At 43.4% G+C, this 8,041-nt stretch overlaps 1 pseudogene; it reads left to right on the top strand.

The window, feature by feature from the left end:
* The first annotated feature begins 1,162 nt into the window (after positions 1-1,162).
* On the top strand, positions 1,163-2,203 carry LOC144706843 (cytochrome b pseudogene; annotated as a pseudogene).
* Positions 2,204-8,041: the final 5,838 nt, after the last annotated feature.

Here is an 8,041-nt window from a genome sequence, read left to right as displayed (position 1 = left end):
AAATAACATAACCTTTTCTCCTAAGCGTCGTCGCTTTGCTCCCGCTCTTGTTTATGCTCGCACCTTATTGAGCATCGACAGTTGGTTTTTTATTAATATAATAAGAATGTTCAGAAAAAAATGACAACCCTCCATTTTAATTGATGTGATTTCTAGTTATAAAAAGTTTCATTCTAAAATACAACACGTACTCTTATCACACCACCCTTCCCAGTTATGTAAATTTGATTTCTTCTCTTATCGTGCCACTCCTTCTTCCTCCCTAAGCACCTAAAGTAGGCTCATTGCCCACTAGGAACCTCTTTCTTCCTGGACGTATCCTCCCTCCAAATGTATTGTAATGAATTTACCACTAGTAGAGATGTTCCATAAAGTATCCTTTTTTAAGCCAATAGTTCAGAGTGCTTATTCTAACCGAACAACCCATCAAATGTTTCCAGTTCATTTTCATTACGAAGATGTATCATGTCAAGATCTGTTGCTCAAAATGAAGTTATGGAAGTTCTATGATTATCTGAAGTAAGACTTGTACCATCTTTTAGAATAAATATGGAAAGCTTGCTACGGAGACTCCGTGCTCTCAGAGATTCATACACCAAAAAGGGTTCCCTTTTCCAAAGTGATAAAAACCAATTCACTTCTAGATGGAAATTGAATTTTTTGAATTCTTTGGGAACTTGAAGATCATTGCGAGCCCTTTGAGCATAGTCGATGTTTCAATGTGACTATTGTCACATTGTCTAAGACAAAAAATGAGACTTTACCACCGTGGAGCAGCTTTTTATAAAAAGACAAGGGGAAAATTCAGTTAGACGCCAGGGAAGCTAAATATACAATATCACAAACCAAAATTTCTCTCAGCTGAAAGTGAAAGGCATGAAGTCTTTACATTTTATCTTTTGCTCCAAAAGTCGCCTATTTGCTCTGCTCCTAAACTTCCCTGGCGTGGTATCTTTTGCTCCAAGCCTATCATAACTCGTGTAAACATAAATTTGTGGTAGTTTTCTCAGAATACGTTTGTCTAGAATCAACCAAATAACAAATCAGTAGCCCTTTATCTAAAGACAACCTCACACCATAATGAGTTCTCACGCAATTTCTTGATGGATTTAATGTGCAGCAAAGCCAAATTCCATCAGAGCTGAGGTAATGAGTGGGAAAAATGACTTTAAGTAACCAATGATTCTCTTTTCTAAAACAATATATACCTCCAAAATCATACAGCATTTGATAGGTTATCCATCCCCGAGCTATCTTAGTTATTGGTGGGGGTTCGGTTTGTAGCTGGTATTTGTTCAATCATTCCAATAGTGACTGCTATTTTTTTAGCTTTACATTATACACATAATGTGAATCTAGGTCTCAACACTGTAGAACATATTATGAGAGATGTTGAAGGGGTCTGGTTTCTCCGTTCTATGCACTCTAATGGGACAAGTATGTTTCTTATTGTGATTTACCTTCATACTTTTGTGGTCTATATTATGCGAGTGATAGTAGTCCTAGGGTGTTTGTTCAGTATCTCGGAGGTCATATCCCTAATAATGATTGTTAAAGCTTTAACAGGATACTTACCACCTTGGGGTCAGATGAGCTTTTTGGGAGCAACTAGAATTAAAAGTTTAGCTAGCGCCATACCTTTAGTAGGAGATACCATAGTGACAAAACCAACTTAAGACATTTTTAGTCTCCATTATTTACTCCCCTTTATACTAGTAAGAGCCAATATTCTTCATCTGGCCGCTTTGCATCAATGTGGATCAAATAATCCATTCGGTGTACATTCAGAGATGGATAAAATAGCTTTTCACACTTATTTTTATATAGAGGATCTCGTAGGTTGGGTAGCTTTTGCCATCCTTTTTCCCATTTGGTTTTTTGTGCTCCTAATTTTTTGGGGCATTCCGACAATCATATACCTGCTAATCTGATTTCCACTCTGCCTCCTTTTGTGCCATAATGGTATTTCCTACCAATTTATGACATTCTTTGTTGTATAATGTAGGGTTTAGGGTTTAGGGTTTAGGGTTTAGGGTTTACCATGTATCTGTTGGCTTTACCATTTTTAAAAAGTTTATATGTATGTGGTTCAAGTTTTCACCCAGTTCATCAAGGGGTATCTTGGTTGCTTTTGGCGGATCGCTTACAACTAGGTTGTATTGGATGTCAACCTATGGAAGCACCTTTTGTTATTATAGGATAAATTTATCCTTTAGTTTTCTTATTGTTCTTTGGCATAATGACTATTCTTAGATGAGTTGGAAGATGAATTCCTGATGGGGGAACATCCAGACGGGACGGGACGGGTCCAACCACGCCGGGCTGCTCGCGCCAATGCTCCTCACAAGGGGTTTAAGTACTCCGCGTAAGCATCCTCGATCTTCGTATTTTATTTGCTTTGTCTTGTTGTAATTTTTGTTCTTGGATTTTCTGGATTGGGCCGGTGTTTTGGGCCTCGTCCATGTTATGTTTTTCCTTTTGCTTGTAACCGGTGAAGAGAGGCTGAACCATGTCTCATGACGGTTCGTCCTCTCCACGACCTCACTTGGCACCTATCCTCATTATATAACGGGATAGCATGCCCAAGTGAATGCAGGGAATTGTTGAAGAAAATTTGAAAGTTGTCTCATCGTTCTATCTAGCGTAGATAGGAATTAGAGTGTAGAGAGAAGTGGCTATTCTCGCTCCATGTCGAGACTACTCCATGGATTAGAGCCCGCGCCTTCACGTTGAGACTACTCCGTGACGTCGTGTTCAACCGTCCTCGTTGAGACTACTCCGACGCCGAGGGTTAAAGATTCAAGAATCGTCCTCTCTTGGAGCATTAAAGCTTCCTCGTTGGGACCACTCCGAGGTTGTCTTGAGGATTCAAGAAGGGCCAACATTAGGGTGTCGTTACCAGCCATTCCTCGTCGAGACCACTACAGGAACGTGCCGTTATCGTCAACCGCCAAGATCCAACCATCTTGCCTGCAAGAATCCTCCAACAGATCAAGAAGCTGCCATTTCTCGTGGGTTCTTGGGTGGTTATTCTTCAAGAAACCGCCTCCTTCTTGGCGCTCTTGATCAACCACTGCCCAAGAACCTCCAAGATTTCAAGAAACCGCCTCCTTCTTGGCGTTCTTGATCAACTACCTCACAAGAACCACCAAGATTTCAAGAAACCGCCACCCTCTTGGCGTTCTTGATCAACTACCGCACAAGAACCACCAAGATTTGAAGAAACCACCACCTTCTTGGCGTTCTTGATCAACTACCGCTCAAGAACGATCAAGATTTCAAGAAACCGCCACCTTCTTCGCATTCTTGATCAACTACCGCACAAGAAGCTCCCAGAATCGACGCAAGCCACCATATGGAGGCGTTCTTGGGGTGGTTACAAGCCAAGAACCCATCCTCCGCCCCTGTTGCCCCACCTCCGCTGACGCCGGTGCCCACGCCTCGCCCACCGCACGTGCGTCAGAACTCAGGGCCTCCCCGCTCTTCCCGTTATGTGCTGAGTCGACCAACATCACAGTGGCTCCTCTTCGTTGTTGTCTCGCCGTCAACGGAATCTCCCATCGCCTTCGTCTTAGTCGAGACATCATTTCCTACCGTGGACTCCATCAATTCAGGTATCTTCTTGTCTTCCCCATCGTATTTTCAGTATTATTATCTGTTGCAGTGCCGTCTCCCGCTATCTCTTCCTCTGCCTTAGATTATTACGATAATTGCTATAGGATAACCACCATGTCGAGAGAGATAGGACTTCTTTGCGGTAGAAGGTTACTCGTTGATCCTTAGACTTGGGACAACTCAGGGCCGTCAAACGCCCCTCACTCGTAGACGTCGTATGTGGTCTTGAATGGTCATTGGGAGTTGAATCAGATCAATATCTTTCTCAGTGGACGTCATTGATCTTCCCTCCTCATTCGTAGTTGTCTCTTATTGCCCACCAAGGATTTTTAATCGACATTCATTCCATAACATTAACTACGAATTCACTCACCATTGCTCTTGTGACGTAATACGAGCCGTCCGATCCCAGCATGCTCATCGTATTACATCAATTCCTAATTCATAAACAAATGAGAACATCTGATCAGTTATAAGTGTTTTGCACAAATTTGACAAGTGGATATTACACCAAGGCAAGGGAATGAGTTCGCCTTTAATATAGCTTTGATAGGGAAAAGGAATTAACAACAAAATCGGGGGAGCCTCTACTAGAACCCCAGGTTTGGGCAGCACCTGTCATCATACATAAGCCAACATTACCATAACTGCCTCCACACAATCCTTGTCCTTCTTGTTTTATTTCATAACTTTTCTAAAGATAACTTTGGCTATGCGATAGTGAGATAAAGAGAGAATGAGAGAGCGAGAGAGAGGGAGAGGGAGAAATATATAGACAGTAAGAGCGAAACAGAAAGATATCAACAGTAAGAGATAGCAAGGGAGCGATATATATAGACCATGAGAGAGGTAGTGACGGAGGAGGGGAGATGGAGGAAGAGAGAAAGAGAGATAGTTTGAGAGAGAATGATTGCACCCTTGACCATCATCATCATAGTAGATTATGGCTGTCATTCATGTCAACGAGAGAGGACGATTGCAGTCTAAAGATAACTTTGGCTATGCAACAGTGAGATTGAGAGAGAGCGAGAGCAAGAGCATGAGAGAGAGGGAGAAATATGTGGACAGTGAGAGAGAGAGAGCAAAATATAGACGGCAAGAGAGAGAGAGAGAGTAAGAGAGAGAGAGAGAGAGAGCAAGAGAGGGAGAGAGAGCGAGAGATAGACAGTGAAAGAAAGAGGGAGGGAGGGAGTGTTGGGTTTTGTGGCATGACTCATCTATGGAAAACATGATTCCATGGATGTGGAAGCATGGTGATCAATTAATAATAGATCTTTAAAATCAAACATTGAATGTACATTGTGTGGAACTTGTTCCACCCTTGACTTTGCTGCTCAGAGATCATTCTGAAGCCATTCACACGTCCGACCTCTAGAAGTATCCATGCAATCACTCAACACTTGGATCTACACGTCTTCTTCTTCAACTCTCCTTCAAAATCTAGAAGACCTTCTCAACATGAAGACACTCTCCTAGGATGAGTGGAGAAGAGAGTGGATAAACGCACGGGCTCTCGAATCCGGCTGAACTGGGTGCTTGAAATGAATGCCCTTTCCCTATTTATATTTTACCTTAAGTTTTTCCCAAAAACCCTAAAAAGTAAAATGTATCCACCAATGCCCCTACAACCTTTTGTGTGTGACACTCTAGGCCCATGTATCATTCTAGTTAATAACTTTAGTAGCCCAATAACAATTAATGGCTGACCCTATTAATTAACTATATCGACATAAATATTAGTTAACTAAGGATCGATTTAGCCCAATCAATAGGTTAAGTTTCAAGCCCGTAGGGTGGCAAGCTACACCTTTTTGCTCTAAAAAATATCGAGCAGTGTTGAACTTTCTCATAGAACCATTATCGCCATCACTTGCCGTATTTTTGTAATACATCATCCATGAGATACTCTTGAATGACTTAGCATATGGCAAATCGTCAAACCCTAACCCGTCACTCAATTAGTACCGATGCGTAGTGGGGATTATTGGAGAACTCCTTCTCGGATAAGATATCCTCACTACCGTGGCCAGGATTTTCTTCATTGTCTTCCTTCAATCACTCTCCTCTTATACTGAGGGAGGATGATCTCGTATTAACCACTCAATCATCTCTGTAAGCTTCTAACTATATCCGAGCTATGACTTGTTTGAATCCATTGATTATAGGATAGTAAGTCATAGTCAAAATATAGTCGTCCATTCACGAGATGTCCTTTGTGTCTCATATCACTGTAACACTTATACAACAGTTACATGAATCAACGTGATTGAAGCTTAGGTATAATATCATTGAGGGATTCATACAGATCAATTCGGTCAACTCTTTCTCAAAAGAGCACCACTATTTGTCCTTAGTGTCGCCACCCTAATAGCCATAGGATCCGCTATACTTAGCGTATAAGCAGGATAAGCTAGTGATATTCTATCCGGATAATTTGATGTCCATCAAAGAGCAATATTTACAATACATATTTAAAAATCAGTGATCAATGTATTCTGATTTCATCAGAATTCACTATGTAATTCCACTTATTCATGGACTTCATTATAAACATCACACCATAATAAAAATGAACATAAGTATTTTATTCAATGAACTTAAACAAAGATGGTGGTGCGATTGGCTTGAAAGCTGCATACTATCCATCGGGGAGAAAGGGAAATGGAGGGAGAGGGAGAGAGAGATAGTGTGAGAGAAAGATATGGTTAGAGAGAATGATTGCAGTCAGCACCATCAGCATCTCCATAGATTATGATAGTCATTCATGTCAATGATGGCTGTTGTCCCAGTCCATAGATTATGCTCCTCGCCGGTTCTGATACCAAGATGATGCATGATGATGTCATTCTTGTCATCGGTGCGGGCATCGAGACGATGCTCAAATACCAATTTGAAGCTGGACGCCGTCGAGGACGTCGTCCAGTTGGTACCGAGGACAATGGTTCTGTACCTAGATAGGGGGTGTTGGATGTCAATGGTGTCATCATCCGACGGCTATATAAATCCTAACACGGTATATGCAACTATGAGGCACAATGAATGAATGTGTCCTATGTGTTGTACTTTCAGGCTCCGACTCAAAAGAGATGCGAAGCTCCTTGCTACGAAGGGGTCGCTGAGTGACGACGACGGTGGCCTCTCGATCCTCATCATAGGGAGGAAGACAGCTCTGTAATGGGCATAGTGTAATCAGTCTGTAGGGCTTAAATGTAACGGAGGGAACTCGTACGTACCGCTAAGATTCTCACTGCATTTGTAGTTTTCTCACAATTCTTTCCTCTCTCACCCACCAACCTCGAACGCAGTGGGATCAACACTAAAGTACACTACAAAAGGTAAAATAATAAGCAGCAGAAAAAGGACGTACCTCGTCATCAAGCGGCGCATTGTGCAGGTCCTCGTCGATAGTAGCAGCCAAGAGCCAGTTGCGGTGGAGAGAAGCTAGAGAGCCTCGACGCCTCATCTGGTGTATCGGCACAAGAGCTATGTGATGGATGGTTGGAGGTTGATGCGGAAGGGAGATCACTATGATGGTTTTGTGTGTGGTCGAGTGACAAGCTTGGGTGATTCGCGTGATCGACAACAGTTGGCACCTTGTCACAAGAGCACCAGCATCGGCAGTGGCACTAAGGGTTGCGGTTGGCAGATCCCGTTGATCGTGACATGAGAAACTGATCAACGGTCCCATATGGCCGTGCGTGTGTCAGCTTTAGAGACCTGAGAACTCCATCGGCGTTGGGGGGGGGGAGGGTGAGGCATGCAGTGCAACCCATTGGACCTTGTATGTCGGCATGGATTGCTGCGCTTATCACTTGCTAATGCCAGTCAAAAGCTTGGGCTGCCCCGTTGGAGGGAGTCACCGTGGGAATTTTGACACGGTGAAGGTGAACGATGCGACACCGGTTTCTCTACCCTCCTAGCCGATCATAATGGACGGCTCATTTTCCCTGTGAGCACAGGCATACGATCAGCAGTTGACCATGCTTCTTGAGGCCCGCCCGCGTTCTTCTGAGCGGCGGGGCAGTCAGCATAGCGGTGGGCATCTTCTTCATGCGTCTTACGTTGATTGATCCTGGAGGTTGTGTAAGGACACTGCCAAAACCTTCTCCTGTTGTGGGGGACCTTCCCAACCCATCTTGGCCAGCCCAAGGTAAGAGATGGGCTTGACTATCTCCTACATTGTTGCACCAAGCCATCACACGATGGTGAGAAAGAGAGAGGTCTACTTTCTCACACGCCTTGGAAGCCTGTGGAGTCAGCGAATTGAACTCTGATTGTGCTCACGATTGTGGTTCACTGGAAGGTTGCGATGGGACAGGGTGGGGGGAATTCCACCGCTATGCCTCTTGTCTTCTTCTCTGCCGGTCGTCCTCTTCCTCCTTCCTTCTCTCAAGGGGTGTGAGATCTGATAACTAAACAACTTCCA

The sequence above is a fragment of the Wolffia australiana genome, chromosome 8 (assembly GCF_029677425.1).
Source record: "Wolffia australiana isolate 7733 chromosome 8, ASM2967742v1".
NCBI classification, from domain to species: domain Eukaryota; kingdom Viridiplantae; phylum Streptophyta; class Magnoliopsida; order Alismatales; family Araceae; genus Wolffia; species Wolffia australiana.
The sequence above is the reverse complement of the archived record's forward strand: the minus strand, read 5'-3'. Positions and strand labels throughout refer to the sequence as shown.